This window comes from Erythrolamprus reginae, chromosome 1 (genome assembly GCF_031021105.1).
Source record: "Erythrolamprus reginae isolate rEryReg1 chromosome 1, rEryReg1.hap1, whole genome shotgun sequence".
Taxonomy (NCBI): Eukaryota; Metazoa; Chordata; class Lepidosauria; order Squamata; family Dipsadidae; genus Erythrolamprus; species Erythrolamprus reginae.
Window position 1 is genome coordinate 338,821,035 of NC_091950.1, and position 17,860 is coordinate 338,838,894.

The window sequence follows — 17,860 nt, forward strand, 5'->3', positions numbered from 1 at the left end:
AGGGGTAGGCAATGTTGGCTCTTCTATGACATGTGGACTTCAATTTCCAGAATTCCTGAGCTAGCATGATTGGCTCAGGAATTCTGGGAGTTGAAGTCCACAAGTCATAGAAGAGCCAACTTTGCCTACCCCTGGCATGTAGCCATGCTGGCCACATGACCATGATAATGTCCTTGGACAATGCTGACTCCGTCAGCTAAGAAATGGAGAATGAGCAGCCCCTGGAACCATTACCTTTACTAGATCCCCAACAAAGCTTTGTTGCTTTTCTGAGCTGCCATGAACAGAACCTATATTGATTTGGCACACTGCATTGCAAAGGCAAAGCAAGATACAGTGAAAAATCAACAATGTTGACACTGCAGTGTTTTGGATAAGCCCATCTTTGTGAACTTATTATTATTTATCCCGATCCTACTAGATCAGCATGCTAGCCAAACCATCTTTGAGATACAGTTTACTGTGCTCCAGATTCCTCAGGGAGTCCTCTTCCTGTTGCTGCTTAGGATGAATTCAATTTACTGTGAATGTTGTCTTACAAGGGTTCTTTAATGAGGTCCCATTTGTGTGCATAGATGTAATAGTGAATGCAGCTGCTATATGTATGGGGTGAACCATTCAAGTTCTAAGACCATCCAAGTACTAAGAATGACTCCTGTTTAGCTTTCAAATTTAAACAACATCAGCCGGGTGTTATCACTATTCACCTGTTAATTCCACATCTGTTAGCTTTATGGTAGAAAAAATATATTACCTGTTTAAAATACTGTAAAGAATAGTTGATATTTGGATTAATATTTATGACTCCTTTACCCAAAAGAAGGTTGCCATGTATCTCATGGAATCTGATGTACTTACAATGGAACCCGAAACTGTGTTGTCAACAAGATTTTGCTTGGATCTTACATGGGATTAAATAGATTTAGTGATCCTGTACACTACAAATTAAACCAAATAATATATAGGTATAACATTTGACATGGTAAAACTTTATTTTAAAAAGCACATTGTTGCTATAAAATTAAATTAATTAAACTTTTCTAAAATCAAAGCTTTTCTAGTTGATCAGTTTCTAAAAACAACAACTATGCAGGCTTCACAGACCTGCTTGTTTTTGTTGAACAAGCCAAAATATAGTTATGAAAGGAGTTAAGAAACTCTGGTTTGAGGAGATAGGTAAAACCAAGTTTTGCTTTCAGCATTGATTTCTGGAGATAGATGGACAGACAGACAGATAAAATGTTCATTCTTTCTGAAAACCATAAACAAATCATTCATTGACTATAGCGGTTTGACCATATAAACAACTATCCAAATGAATATGGTAACCAAATCTACACTTTGTGACAAATTCTTTGGCTTTGTTCTTACTTCTCTATTGCACATGTTTAAAAAGAAAAAAAGATACATATGACAAAGGAAGAAAAGGAAAAAAATGTTCTCCAAACATGTTTGGTGATGGCCTGGACAAACTGGAGAAAAACTTTGGAGATGGAATGGGTGTTTTTATGGCACATTTCATCAACCAAAAAAGTCATTATGCTTGTTTTGCTTGAATGAGTTTGCTGCATCATAAAGTTGAGACTGAGGATTTTGATGAATGAGCTTGGATTCTAAATTTTATTTCATTGGGACTGGGAGTTGGGACTATATTTAATTTTAGTTCATCTAAATAAGAATCAGTTCGATTTTGGATTGTTAGGGCAAGCTATGGTTTAAACTAACCACAGATGTGTTTGTTCAAATTCATAGGATTGAAGTGGAGTAGATTGGAAATGTTTCTTTAGAATGATGATGTATATAATTGCTTTATGTTACTTTTAAGTTAGCAATTCCTCACTGTTTGGAAAAATAGTATCAGATTTAGCTCACTGTCTAGTGTGCCAGCAAGTGGATGCCATGGATATAGCCTTTTTCACTCTTTCAATCAGACTTTCTATAAATATTTAAATTCTGGTCATATGATGTAACTATGCACACTTTCTTTTGGAGTTTCATGGCTCATTGTGTTTTAAGCACTTCATTATACAATCTAACATTGTTTCACTTGATTAAGCCATGAGATCCAAAAGGTTTTTGTTAAGTTTTGAAGTACTGGGGGGAAATATAGTGATAAATCTGGCAGTAGAACATATATATAAATGCATGAGTGGAAAAAAAAAACCCTGCACTAGTATTTGTCTCTTTGAATACCAGTGCTAGCTATACTTCCCATTTACCCCACACCCCAATTTATGGAATACAAACCTTTTTTTAAAAAAAATCAGGAAAGGTGAAAAAAATAAGAAATCAGAATTCTGCTTCTGCACTGCAAAGCACATGTAATGCAGACCTATCTTAGCCAGAATTTTAGAAGAGAGATACCAATTTGCAAGAAACCCTCTTTCAGTAAACTATTGGGGGGGGGGGGAGATATACAACAGCAGTACACTCCTGGCATTCACACAAAGCAAATTAACACTGGGATTGAAATAATTCATTTAGTTTACCAATCTGTGAAAAAGGACTAGAGAGGAAAATCCTACAAATGAATGCTGGTTATGAAAAGATATTCCTGGGATTTGATTTCTAAGGGAATGGTCTGAGTTATTTAGCTGATGGACTTTTAGTGATAGATCAGTTACATCTCACAAAAATTGGCAAAAAATGTACAGTTTTGCCCAAAGAATACTGAGCTTGAAAACCTGTCAGGATTGGAGATGAAAAAAAATTCTGCCACATAAGCCATATTTAGACTTTCAAAATGAGATTTGTATTTCTGATATGAGCTATTTTTGCAAATGCAGATTGAAAAACTAACAGTTGATGAAATAGATAAAAAGATCTAGATCTAAAACTTAAGTGTTAATTCTTAAATGTATTCAGAAAGTATTTTGGAGGAACATAGCAACATAACTCTGACTAATTACATTTAAAGATGGAATGATGGGTATATTCTGATTGCTGTAAGTTCGTATTTTGAACTAAGTCTATCAGGAAGTCAAAACCCTTGATGGTTATACTGGTTAACAAAAAGGGGAAACTTAGTGTCAGTTTGGATAAAAATTGTAATGCAGGTATTCCAGTTTATAGTGTCTTCGAAGGATTTTTTTCCCTTCAATATTGCGGGGTGTGTTTTTTTGCCAGCTTTAATGCCTGTATGTACTTGTATCTTCTTATTATCTTACTTTTATCTCTTGATGTTATTTAATCTCTCATGAACATTTTTCTTCTCATAAAACCTTGTTATTACCAAATGCCCTAGTAATTTAATTGATTTGATATGTTTAATAATTTTACATTTGAGCAAAATAATACAGCATATAGTTTTTCCAATATGTACAATCTTATTTTTATATTCTGGATAAGACTTCAAAAGCAATTCAAGCATCAAAGAGGAACTGTATATAATACAACAGTCATCTCTGCATACGCAGATTTTTTGTGTAACCCATAACTTCACGCCAGCAGTTGGGTGCAACTAGATTAATTGGTTATGAACATATTGATATGAACATATTTATATTACATCCTGAAAGAAAAATTTAGGTAAAGGCTTGTATTGTTTAGAAAAGTTGGAAGTATTTTTTTAAAAAATGAGGCCTATTAAACCAATCAACTAAAAAACCAGGAAGTCTATAAAATTGTAATGTAATACAACAGTGATCTCTGCATATGCAGTTTTTTTGTGTAACCCATAACTTCACGCCAGCAGTTGGGTGCAACTAGATTAATTGGTTATGAACATATTGATATGAACATATTTATATTACATCCTGAAATAAAAATTTAGGTAAAGGCTTGTATAGTTTAGAAAAGTTGGAAGTATCTTTTTTTAAATGAGGCCTATTAAACCAATCAACTAAAAACCAGGAAGTCTATAAAATTGTAAAGTTTATAGCCTTTATTGCCCATACTTTTGCTAATAAACAAAGCTTGAGTTTGAACAGTACCAAAAGCAAACAAGAAGGCATAATGAAGACCTGGTTGGATGATTTCTATAATTGAAAAACAATGACTGAAGGATGTGGATTGCTCAAAAGGAACAAGTGATAGAAAGTGAGGCAGAGTTGCAATTGAATGAAGTTTGTGATGCTAAAGAGAGTATAAAATTAAAATCAGATTAACAATTAACAATTCCACTTTATTCTGAAATTGTTTCATCCTCATCTCAAGCATTATATCTAGTAGGATCATGCTTATCCATTGCAGGGTCAAACGTCCTGGAACAGATTCAGAGAATGGTAATGAAAATGAGGAGGGGATTTGAAGCTAAGTGGAAATATTTTACTTTGAAAGCAATATTGAAAAATGAATAACATCTTTTAATTAGCATAAACAATGTCGCCCCCCCCACTCCAGGAGCTCTCTGAGATTAATTTTATTTATTTATTTATTTTATTTATTTATTTTGTCAAACAATTTTAGGGTGATAATTTGCACAAATAAAGCATTAGATAAGTAATGATAAAAAAGTAACAAAAGAAGACAATTGGACAGGGACGGTAGGCACAATGGTGCGCTTATGCACGCCCCTTACAGACCTCTTAGAAAGGGGGAGAAGTCAATTGTAGATAGTCTAAGGTTAAAGGTTTTGGGGTTAGGAGTAGAAACCACAGAATCAGGTAGTGCATTCTAGGCATTGATTACTCTGTTGCTGAAGTCATATTTTTTGCAGTCAAGTTTGGAGCGGTTGACATTTAGTTTAAATCGATTTCGTGCTCATGTGTTGTTGCGGTTGAAGGTGAAGTAGTCGTTAACAAGTAGGACATTTTGATATATGATTTTATGAACTATAATTAAGTTGGAATGGAGACGACTGAGTTGTAAGTTGTCTAAACCAAGAATTTCAAGTCTGGCGGAGTAAGGTATTTTGTTGTGAGAAGAGGAATGAAGGACTCTTCTTGTGAAATATTTCTGGACTCTCTCAATTGTGTTGATGTCAGATATGCAATGTGGGTTCCATACAGGCGAGCTGTATTCTAGGATTGATCTGACAAATGTTTTGTAAGCTCTTGTTAGCAGTTCAAAATTACCAGAGAAGAAGCTGTGAAGGATTAGGTTAACAACTCTTAAAGCCTTTTTGGCAATGTTGTTGCAGTGGGCTCTAGGACTTAGGTCATTGGATATGAGTACTCCAAGGTCTTTGACAGATTGAGAGTTATCAATAAGTTCAATTCCTCCAAATTTATATTTAATATTCTGATTCTTTTTACCAATGTGTAAGACAGAGCATTTAGTGGTGGAGATTTGAAGTTGCCAGGTTTTAGACCATTCTGCTACGTGGTCAAGGTCTTTTTGAAGGGTAGCAGCATTGTCGTTAGTATCAAATAGTTTGACATCATCTGCAAAGAGAACGCAATTGCTAGTGATGCAATCGCAAAGATCGTTTATGTATAGTATGAATAGTGTGAGTCCTAAAACACTACCTTGAGGGACACCACTGTTAACAGGAGCAGGAAGAGAAGTGGCACTTCCTATTTTGACCACTTGTTGTCTGTTAGATAGGAATGCTGTTAACCAATTGTGTAGTAGTCCAGAGATGCTATAGGATTTGAGTTTCAGAAGAAGTTTGTCGTGGACAACTGAGTCAAAGGCTTTGCAAAAGTCGATATAGATCGCATCAATTGGATTACCTTGGTCAAGTTGAGTGGTCCAAATGTTTTTACAGTGTAAGAGTTGTAGATTACAGGATAATTTTTTTCTGAAACCAAATTGTTTATTGGAAAGTAGGTTATTAGCCTCAAGGTGGAGTGTAATGGATTGGTTTATGATTGATTCCATAACTTTGCAGGTGACACAACACAAAGAAATAGGTCTGTAATTTTCAACGTTGCTTGGATCTCCTTTTTTGAAGATAGGGATGACTGTGGCAAGTGACCATAGTGTGGGTAGGGAGCTAGTACTGAAAGATTTATTAAAAATTATGCTCAGAGGTTCAGCCAAGGTGGAGGAGAGCTTTTTTAAGAAGTATGCACATAGTTCATCTGGTCCAATAGATAAAGATGGTTTTAGGTTGTGTAATGCCTTTCTAACGTTATCTTCTGTAAATCAATGTGTGTAAGATTATTGAGGTTATTTGTGGTGTGATTAGGAAATGTTGGGCATGAGCCATTGTTGTTAACAAAAACTGATCTGAAGAAGATGTTAAAGAGGTTGGCTTTGTATGATTCATCATTATGGTCTCTGTTGTTTCGTCCTTTAAGGGGTGGGATGGGTCTAGAATCTTTGAGTTTATTGTTAACAAAGTTGTAGAAGGCACGAGTAGACTTTGTCCATAGAAGGTTTTCTTCTTGGATGATGTGATAATTGGTACATTCAGTCTTTATTTGGTGACACAAATTTTTATACCGGCTTTTAAAGTTGGAAACATGGCCTGCTTTATATTTGCGCCAAAGAATTCTTTTTTTGGTTTGGAGCTTTCTTATTTTTATGGGTAATTTGTTTTTCTTAGTTTTGGTGAATATTAGTGGTACATATAATTTGATGACTCTTTGGATTTCAAGTAAAAGCATATTGTAGTGGTCTTCAGTAGTGATGCAATCAGAGAAAATTGTGTGCCAGTCGAGAGGTGAGAGGCTTCGATTAGGTTGTAATTGGCCTTTTTGAAGTTATAGTTGATTGTCCTTTCATTCAGATGTTTTTTGTGAGGGTGTATGTTTAGGTAAAAGTCAATCATGCTATGGTCACTGTTTGAAAAGGGTTCTTTTATTTGTAGTCAGTAAATTGAGTGTAAACTGTTGCAGAAGATGAGGTCAAGACAATTGTTAAGTCTAGTGTTGTTAGTAACTAGTTGATCTAGTCCTAGGCTAGTAATGGCATTGTAAAGGGTTGAATGCATGGGTTCAGTGGAACATTCATTTAGGATCCAGTTTATATGTGGAAGGTTTAAGTCTCCAAGGAATATAAGAGGATGAGGGTGGGAGCTTGCCCACGTTAGTAATGAGGTTAGTTTGTTCGCGTGTGTGATATCATAATCTGGAGCTCTATAACATAGAAAGAAGTGAAGTGTGGTATCTAAAGTCAGTTCACAGATGATGGTTTCAGGGAGATAAAGTTCTTGTTTAACTTGCACTTTTTAAAGGTTGAGTGATTTCTTGTAGAAGATTGCAACACCACCTCTTCTGCGGGATTCACGGTCAGAATGGTAAACTTGATAGTCACTGTGATAACGGAGTTGGGGAGGGATTCATTTAACTATGTTTCTCAGATAAATATGATGCCAAATTTAGCAGTTTGTAGTAAGAGAAGGAGTTCAGGTATTTTATTAACGATGCTTCTTGAGTTCATCAGTTTACATTTGAGATTAGCAGTGGATGTTGTTGAGGAAGTAAGGGGCGTGCATACCTAGTCTTGGTTTATTGAGAGTTGGTTTTGAGTAGTGATGGATTGGAAGTTAGAACGGTTGTGGGCGTTGGTGGTTTGAAGGTAATGGTTAACGAGGGGTTGATCTTGGTTGAGGGTAGATTGGAGGTTGGGGTGGTTTTGGTTGATGATGGTTTGGGGGTTGGTTGGTAGATTGCATAACTTGGTTTTGATGCAGCCGGCACGGTAATCGATATAAAGATCAGTTTGGCCTTGGTCTTGACATTTTTTTACATCTGCTCATAATTCACAGGATTGGATACGTTGTAAAATTGATAAGTCTGGTCTAGAGTGAAGTTTTTTAGGGTTTGAGTCATCTCTGGTCAATGAACTTATGGTCTTAATGAATTTGCGTTTGCTGAGTTCATTTGTGAGAACTACTCTGCAGAATTTGGGGGCTACTGAATCATCTCTATATTTGTATTCCGGGTCATCTCTTGTCACTTCAATGATTTCATCAGCTGGAAAACTGGATGCGATTTTTCAAGTTTGGTCTATATCAGATTCGTTAGTGACTTCAAGTCCAAATACAATGGCATTATTCTGTCTTTGTTCATGTTCCAGGGTGTCTTTGATGAGTAGGGAAATGTCATTAGGATGGTTTGAGGATAGTTGAGGTAGTGGATGTTGTGACTGAACATATGGTGGTGGTGGCAGTTGATGGGCATATGGTTGAGGTGATGATTGTTGTTGCTGAATTGGAGTATGGTTTAGATGAACTGGGTTTCCTTTTGATTGTGCTGTGACTTTGTTATCCAAAGATGTGAAGTATGCTTGCAAGCGTTCTTCAATGTGGGCTTGCAAGCGTTCTTCAATGCATGATTCAATGGAATCTATGAGGACTTTTTGTGAGGCTATGGTTGTTTCGAGATTTCAAAATTTTATTGACATGGTGATTAGGTCATTCATTTTAGGTAAACATGAAGGGCAGAAATGTAGAAATGAGGAAGTTTTTTGTACGAAGTTGGTGACATTTTTTGCTAATTTCAAGGCAGGTATTGTGGATGTAATTATGGCACATTTGGCATTTAGTGCATTCTTCTTTATGTATACTGGATTTGATGCATTTGTAGCATAAATCATCAGTGTTGGTGCAATCACCATCCATTTGGGGGGGAGGTTGTGGCGGTTTTTGATTTTTTGGTTGGCATTCTTGTTAATAAAATAGTGTTTGCCAGTAGGTGGGTTGAAGTAGAATGCTGTTAGACAGTAGGTAGTAAATGTTGTTTCTTTGTTAAGGTCAGTGAGGTTAAGTATCTTGGGGCTTGCTGATGGATCTATTGTGTTTCTGAAGCTAGGAGCAATCAGGGATGATTAGGCTGGGCTATTGGAGTTTATGGTAGTCTCTGGAAACTGAGATGATTCTGCTAAGCTTCAGTGCCCCTCGCAGCCACTTGATTTATTTATTTAAATTATTTGGTTATTTGGTCCCTTTAACCTATGGGATCACGTGGTCTCTTTGTTAGAAGAGTGGCTTTGTTTGAAGCCATGAGGTTAAAGTTTCTTTAATGGTGGATACAACTTTCAGCAGAAGCTAGATTTGCAGGATGGGTCTTCAGGAGTCAGAGCTTTGAGGAGAGATCTCTGGGCTTCTGGAGATTAGAAGTGGAATCCTCCTGAATATTACCTGATGGCTCTGTAAAGGTGAGGGGGGAGGAAACAGCTGGGCGTCAGGGGCTCAGGCAGGCAGCTTAAGGAGGGGGGGAATCCCAAGTTGACGGAGGCTCTGGGGGAGGAAATCAGATGGGAATCTGTCTCATGAAGGTTATATATACATATATATATATGTAGATTGTTCTGAGTTCGGGTTTTGCCCTGTGTAATATTTTGCATGTCTATGCGACGTTTCGGTGAAATCACATTCACCATCATCAGGCTGAAGTTCCAAGCTTCGTGTTGTTGTAACATTCCATTTTACAACAACACGAAGCTTGGAACTTCAGCTTGATGATGGTGAATGTGATTTCACCGAAACGTCGCATAGACATGCAAAATATTACACAGGGCAAAACCCGAACTCAGAACAAGCTACATACATATACCCGTGAAAATTTACGAAAACAAATATATATATATATATATATATATATATATATATATATATATATATGTCACATGTTTTTTTGCTGAATTTGAAAATTAAGGGAGACTAGGATAGATCTATATATATATATATTTTGGAGGCTCCGTGAGGGGGGGAAGAATCAGATGGGCGAAGGTGGCTCAGGCTGGTAGCGTTGGCTTTGGGGAGTACCAGGGGGGGGAATCCCAGGTTGGTGGAGGCTATTTCCCTATTGTCAGTGACCACTGGGAGGCATCCAGCTGGGCGTCGGGGAGGAGATCAAAGCTAGTGACTCCTTGCTTCCTTTCCCAGCTAGTGGCTTCCTTTTGCAGTGCAAAAATCCTCTCCCTCCCCACAGTAGTTTCGGCTGGCTTAATTAACTCGAAAGTTCTCTCCCATCCCGCGCAATTTCTTCTATAGTCCCTGCTTATCCTCTGTCCAGGATAGCTGAACTTTGAGCCCGTGCATGCTTGCAAGGATCTGAAGGTTTTTGTTCTTGATTTCTTCTTAGCTGAGCTTTGCAGAGGCTTTTCGCTAGAAGTCCTTCAGGGTAGGAGTCCGTGGGTGCTCGTTCAGTAGTTACCTTTAAGATGGTTAAGTTGAGCACTCAGATGAGTGAAAAGAAAAAAGAAAAAAGCTTTGTTGCTTTCTTGCAGAGATTTCATTACCCAAAGTAGGTGGTGCTAGCACTGATGGTGTTATCTAGTTTGGATAATAAGACATCTGCAAAAAAACAACCAAGCTCAGAAAGCACCAAAGGGATGGGAGAAAATATTTCCATCCTATGCTACATATATTATCCTGTATTGAAACAGAGGTGGGTTCCTCCTGGTCTGGACCAGTTCATCCGAAATAGCAAGCCGCTGGTGACATCACGATGACATCACAGAACTTTTTGGGGGGAGGATTTTCCAGGGTTTTCTTTCCTTTGCGCATGTACATATTTTATTTATTTTATTTTATTTTATTTTATTTTATTTTATTTTATTTTATTTTATTTTATTTTATTTTATTTTATTTTATTTTATTTTATTTTATTATTTTATTTTATTTTATTTTATTTTATTTTATTTTATTTTATTTTATTTTATTATTTATTTTACTTGTATGCCGCCCCTCTCCGTTGCAACCATTGTTACTGTTTAGCTTTATAGCACTACCTCTAGGTTCTCCGTGGCATCAGTAATATCCATTCTTCTAATTCTATCCCCATAACAACAATTTGTTAAATATCTTGAACATATAGAATAACCAGCCTAAAATCTTCCAATGATTTACTATTTTTGAATTGCTATCTTCCCAACCCTAGTTGCAGTTGATTTGCAAATTATGATTTGTATTAAATGCAATTTGCAGTTGTGTTTCATTTCATACAACATACATCTGGTATCATTTTGTTTAAAGTCAATCAAGTGGTTTGTATGATTGCATTTGTGGCCATCATTATTGTAGGTAGGAGATTTGTGGGGGGGTTATATTTGCTGGTTTTTAATGCTGTACATTGCCCAGAATCATTGAATGTGAGTTGGACAGTCATATAAATCTATCAAATCTATTAAATACATAAATAAAAATCAGAATTTCATATTACATCTGAATCCTGATGAATAGATCCTGTTCACTTTTTTTCCAATATGCTTTTATTCTTTTGAGAACCCGGATTGTAGGGGCAATATTCTGGCTCTGTTAAGAAGTGCTATTGCTAATATGTTGTAATCCCCCCTGAGTCTTAAGGAGAAGGGCGGCATAAAAATCAATCAATCAATCAAACAAACAGGGAGGGAGGGAGGGAAGGAAGGAAGGAAGGAAGGAAGGAAGGAAGGAAGGAAGGAAGGAATGGAGTTGATTGTGGTCAATTCAATAGAATAAGACTGTGCACTTACATTTTTTACAAATAATTAACAAAATCACAAACCCACAGATATTGCTTGGCAATGTGTTCCAAAAAAGACATACCATCTTTATCAAACTTCTGTTAATAGTTCTTGTGGTTTAAACAGTAAAAATACATATTAAATCTTAAATTAAACTTTTATGTGTTCTGGAGGGACAAAGCATTTTGAAGGGGAAGGTGTTTAAATAGTAAATCTGATGAAAAAATAATTCCAAAATAATGTTAGAGGCATAATTCTGATTTTGAAAAGTTTTAACACTCAACACTTAAATATTTAAACAGTTACCGGTAATTCTTTTCTGGGAAGAAGCATCTGTTTTATTCCAATTTTGTGGCATTTTAATTATTTTATTTTTACTATAACACAGATAGGGAGAGGATTCTTGTTTTACCAGACAAATATACTGAGTCACAAGAGACATCTGTTTTTATGGTGTTTCAGACAGGTGTTAAGTTTAAACTCCCATGTGGTCTGAAGCTTCTTTTGGAGACCAAAGCTTTGAAATACTGCTTACCTTTATTCAGTATACTCAATTCTGCTTAGCTTCTGAGCTCAAAAGAAAGTTAGTTAAACAAAGATACATCTGGAAACGGTGGCTTCGAAAGAATGAATATATCTTTTGAAGAAAGCAATATTGAAAATTGCAATAATAGAATCTAGGGAATTAAATTTAATCTGAATAAAAACAGTAGAAAAAACTTTTATTATTTCCTAAGCTGTAATAATGCTTCTGCCTTTATCTGAATCTGAACCAGAACAAAAACAACCTGGGGATGGAATACGGGGAGATACAGTGTACTAGTTAGTTGTTTTAGTATTGGATTTACATGCTGTTTTTTTATTACTGTTGTTAGCCGCCCTGAGTCTATTGAGAGGGGCGGCATACAAACCCAATCAATCAATCAATCAATCAATCAATAGATCAGAATGATATAATATCTTACATGTTTGTACTCACTGGTTCTATTAGAATGATGATTTAAGATAAACATGCAGAAAAGATCACGAAAGTTCAATTTGCTATCAACTTCTATGTAAACCTACATACATAATATGAATCTAGAATACATTTGAATATTGGGACAGAAAAACTTAAAATCACAGTCGTATGAACTATGGAACTATATTTCTATACAAAAGAAAAGTTGAAAAAATGTAACTCACGATTGTGATGGAATGGTATATATTTTAAGGGTTTGCAGCACACTACTTGAGGAAAGAAAGAGAAAAAATATCCATTCTGTACACTACAGTGTAAGCTAGATCAAAAAGAGACATGCATACACATAGACAATTAAATTGAATTTATATGTACAAATTTCAATCATCAAAAGGCAGGACAAGCAGTTCTTTAAAGAAGCATATTTATTGCTATCATCTTTCTTTCTGATGTTCTTTAGAGCAGCCATTGCTAGTGGAATAAACTCTTACTTTGTAGGCAATATACTGCTTATTTAAGACCCCACACAATTATTTTGGCGTGTTTGTTTTCTTTTTTCTTTTTAAAACAGATGGACAAGCAGGAAGCTCAGGAAAACCCCCCAGCATTTTTAAAAAGTTTATCTCCAGATTTGAAATAACAGCCCTAGGTACATAAAACAAATATTATAAACATTGTGTTAATTATAAAAGACTGCTTTAAAATGTCTAGAGATATGGTAAGCATAGGTTAATTTGAAGGGGTAGTTCTTTCCTCTGCAAATTTTCTAGTGAACTTATGAGTTTATCTTGATAGAAACTGGAGCATGCTATCTGAAATGAACAGGGGCACTGTAAAAATGTACTTTGGAAGTGCAGCAGAAAAATAACTTTGGAAGTTGTTTTGATGGTAAGGGACTAATAGAGAACAATACCTGACTTTCTAACAGAAGGTCAACTGAGAAGTGTAGAAATGTATTTTCTATTAATACTAAAATGTATTTTCCCCTCAATTAAATTTCTTTATATCCCTTATATCAAAGTACCTTCTTTGTTAAAATCTGGTTGATCCATTTGCCTTGTTCACATCAAACATGGATTCTCTTGAATAACGTCTGCATTTAGATAAAATTCTCCCAGTGAGCAATCTCACCTGATTTTGTACTGCCAATGTTTTCTAAAGCCAAATTTTGGTGTGCCAGCACTCCCAGGAAAACCAGAAAAAGAAACACAACCTACAGGTAATTTTAAACTAATTCAACTTTATTGTAAGGCTACATTGACAGAATCTTATATTCTTGTATGAATTTAAGGTCTTTCCTAAGTTTTTCTCTTTCTGCTGAGTTGCTGGGGGCTCCTCTGTTTATTTTGATTGTTTGATTATTTTATTTATTTATTATATTTATATACCGCTCCATCCAAAGTAGACTCAGAGCAGCTAACAAGTGGAATAAATACAATAGCATTAAAATACAATCAAAATTGCATAATAAAATGAGTAATATAATAACAATAAAATAATATGTTAAAAAGAACCATACACATACAACAGTCAATCTAATTGCAGGCCTGCCAGAAAAGCCAGGTCTTAATGGCTTTCTGGAGGACCGGTAGGGAGGAGAATCTCTGGGGGCAGTTGATTCCATAGGGTCAGAGCCACCACAGAGAAGGCTCTTCCCCTAGGTCCCGCCAACCGGCATTGCTTGGCGGACGGGACCTGGAGAAGGCCAATTCTATGGGCCTTTACTGGCCACAATGAGGTATGAGGTCGGAGGCGGTCCCATATTTTGTTTGATTCTGATTGTTCCCATTGCAGCAACTCTTCCCTCAAAGTCATTTTCAGATTTCATTACACCATGGTAATTTCATACAACTATCACCATATTATCCAACCTTTTTTCTTTTAAGTTACAACTTGTAAATGCTACAGATGAATTATCAATTATTTACTATAAAGTGTGAAGTACACTAATACTTAATAAATTCCTGCAATATCCCATCTTCCAGGCAAGAGTCACATGAGCTTGATTATTTATGATCAGTCCAACATCTGTATACATCTCTTGCATGTATCAGTATTCAAGAGGGTGGAATTCATTGGGGAGAAATTTACCCAGTTATTTCAATACTATACTTAACTAGAATTGTTATATAATGGTTATATTATAGAGATGGAAGTGTTAATTATATTATTGATTAAAATGCCTATAACATGTGTATGGCTAAAAAGAAATTCCTTATGTGTACCTAGACTTAATTTGAAACAGGTTCTAATGCAGTGTTCAGAAGTTTCTCTTTACATTTTTTTCACAAGTTGTTTTGATTAACACTTGGGAATAAATTCATTAAGAACTTATGTTTCATAATGATGTGTGCCTGTGATAAACTTAGCTATTAATGTTGTTGTTATTATTATTATTATTATTATTATTATTATTATTATTATTATTATTATTATTAGTATGTCAGTACAACACAGCAAACGAGATCACTATGCTGGATTTCGTATTTCATCACCAGTCAGGCACTTCCCAAGCACCTAGGACTGCGTGATGTAGCGGCGAATTATGTTTGCTGATTCCAGTAAAGCGGCCTTTTGCAATTGACAAATGGAGATTTTGTCAATTCTGATGGTTTTCAAATGTCCGCTGAGATCCTTCGGCACTGCGCCCAGCGTGCCAAGTACCACTGGGACCACTTTCACGGGCTTATACCAGAGTCGTTGCAGCTCGATTTTTAGATCTTCGTATTTCACTAATTTCTCTAGCTGCTTCTCAATTCTGCTCTCTCCTGGGATTGCAATGTCGATGATCCATATTTTCTTTTTCTCCACCATCACAATGTCTGGTGTGTTATGCTTCAGAATTCGGTCAGTCTGAAGTCGGAAGTCCCACAGTAGTTTTGCTTGCTCATTTTCGACCACTTTTTCGGGCTTATGATCCCACCAGTTCTTTGCCACTGGTAAATGGTAGTTCCGGCACAAGTTCCAGTGGATCATCTGTTATCATCATCATTATTATCATCTGTTATCATCTGTTATCATCTGTTATCATCTGTTATCATCTGTTATCATTATTATTATTATTATTATTATTATCATTAATGAATTCAATTTTTATGCTGCCCTTCTCCTTAGACTCAGGGCAGCTTACAACATGTTAGCAATAGCACTTTTTAACAAAGCCAGCATATTGCCTTCACAATCCGGGTCCTCATTTTACCCACCTCGGAAAGATGGAATGCTGGCTGGGGAATTCTGGGAGTTAAAGTCCAGATATCTTCAAGTTGCCAAGGTTGGGAAACACTGCTCTAAATAATGAAATTAATAAGGGCATATTTGTGTTTGCAACCAGAAAGTACCTCAAGCAGTGACAACTAAGGATTAGAAATGTATTTAGAATAGATAAATAATACAAGTTCATAGGAGATTTAATTTTTGTTAGTATTGGTGAACACATTTATTTTTCCCCTTTATGTTATACATGGTTAGCTTTTGTCACTGAGTCTTAGTGTTCCTTTCTAAAAACACAAGAAACAATCATTAAAATTTTCAAACTGAATTATATAAAGGACCTCAAAATTGCCTTTATAATTCTGACAATAAGACTATGAAAAGGAATGTAATTAATTGTGCTAATGTAGAAATTATCTCTATAGACCAGAAAGTAATTTTTAGCTAAATGTATCAGAATTGTAAGAAAAAAAGGTGCTTCTTTTATAGATGTGGTGGAATTTGGCACTGAGCTAGCAGAAGGACAAGTAAAGAGAAACATTAGACTTGAGCTGTTGTGATGCAAAAAAAATTTCATTTATTAGATCATTATCCAGAATATGCTTTAGGGTGGAAAGATTCTGTCTTTTGGTGTACAGCAATAAAGAAACTACTTTGAACATTTATAAGTGTTGTTCTTGGTTTCCCGCACCTGACAATGTATAAAGAAAACTACTTACAAAACCAAATAGCTTGTATTTATTAGAAGAAATAAAAGTTTGATTAGATGTTGAAAAGGTGGCTATAGCACAGCTTTCCTGAAGGATGAAATATATACAGAAATATTAATGTATAGAAAAATATCTTATTATAGGGAAATATTAACGGTATAAAGTTTCTACTTAAAATACTTCTTAGTCTCTTATATTTTACACATTACAGTTCATTTGAGTGCAAAAAGAAACAGAGATGTGTATACATGATCTAATTTTTTTAAATCTGAGTTTTACCAAGCAGTAATAGAAAGAAATAGTGCCTATTTAGTCCTGCGGAGTGAGTTTATTGGATTGTACTGGTAGCTGAAAGCTAGACAAATGTGGCTATTTAAAGAGTTATTTCAGGCCAGTAGTAAAATTAGGGGTTGTTCCTGTTGGTCTGCTGCACAGTTACTTGATGGTCACTTGGAACAAGAAGGATGCAAAGGCTTTGGATCAGGCCACGTCATTTTCTGTGGTTCATGGATAAACTGAGGTAGATGAAACAAGAAAGGAGACACCCAGAGAACCACAAGTGCTATTAAGGCTTACTTTTTGGTGCTAATGGTAGCAAAGTGTCAAGACTTTTCTTCTATTATTGCATCTATAGATACCTGCCCTGCAACCTTTTCATGGTGATTTGAAGCCATTTGGATAGACAGGAATCAGACCCCTCTAAAGAGGCCTGGTGGAGGAATTTGCTTGGCATCTGTCAGATAAAAGTCACCTGAATTTGTTCTCAGTTGGATGCTGGTTTTATTGCAAGTTTTAAAGAGGCCCCTGCTTTATCATCTATGATCATTTTGAAGAAATGGATAGGGTCCTTAGTACTGTGAGCTTGGCTAACTGCTCTTTAGAAACCTGCCCGTTCTGGTTACTGTAGTTAAAGCTGTCCAAGTATTGTTATTAGGGTAGGTTTTAGCATTGGTGAACAATTACTTGAGCAAAGGGTTCACACCCTTTACGGATTAAACTGATTGAGGAAGCAGAAGCTTCAAAGAGCTCTGGATGAAATGAATTATCTGAATTATCTCAAAACCTTTCAGTTAGGACCAGGAATAGGATAGAAATCACATTAGCCAACTTTGGTGGGCTAGGATGGAGGATGGAAGCAGCCTTTCAGTACCATTGACTCCTGTAAGCTTTGGGGCCAGCTCCAGCTATTAGGGTTGGATGATATAATATTTTATTAGTAGTTTTCCTTTTCTGGGATCAGTTGTACATGTTGATGATTCAGGAGGAGAGACCCACTCTTGGTCCCTACTTTGTGTGATTTCATATGGTCAGTACCTCTCTTTTTAAAATGATTTTGCTTTAATTATTCATAGCTTTTTATTTATTTATTTATTTTGTCCAATACACAATGAGGGTTCTAGTGGGTAGATATCTACATACACATAGTAAAATACATGATGAAGGTTATAGAGGAGATACTCATAGTAAAATATATCTAAGAAATACATGTAATAGAAAAGAAGATATAGTAATAGAACATATCAATGAAAGAATAGAAGAAGAGATATAGGAATAGAAGAAAGGCATAGAAGATATAGGAGAGCAATAGGACAGGGGACGGAAGGCACTCTAGTGCACTTGTACTTTTTGGGGTGAGGAGAAGAGTAGCTAAGAGTAGAGAGATACAACTATATTTGTTAGGGTTTTTCAGGGGCTGTAT

The 17,860-nt window shown here is 35.8% G+C and overlaps 2 protein-coding genes across 3 annotated transcripts in view; both read left to right on the forward strand.

Moving 5' to 3' along the window:
* The window catches only part of FMN2 (formin 2), a 624,734-nt gene that overhangs the window by 97,083 nt on the left and 509,791 nt on the right, over positions 1-17,860 (forward strand). The gene's annotated exons all lie outside the window — the stretch shown is intronic.
* Positions 1-17,860, forward strand: part of CHRM3 (cholinergic receptor muscarinic 3) — a 309,565-nt gene that overhangs the window by 46,826 nt on the left and 244,879 nt on the right. The window contains exon 1 of one of the 2 annotated variants that reach the window (XM_070734015.1): positions 12,807-12,890. The exons of the other annotated variant lie outside the window; for it this stretch is intronic. The gene's annotated coding sequence lies outside the window, so the exon portion shown is untranslated. Of the gene's footprint in view, positions 1-12,806; positions 12,891-17,860 lie in introns of those variants that run through there. 2 annotated transcript variants of the gene reach the window in all.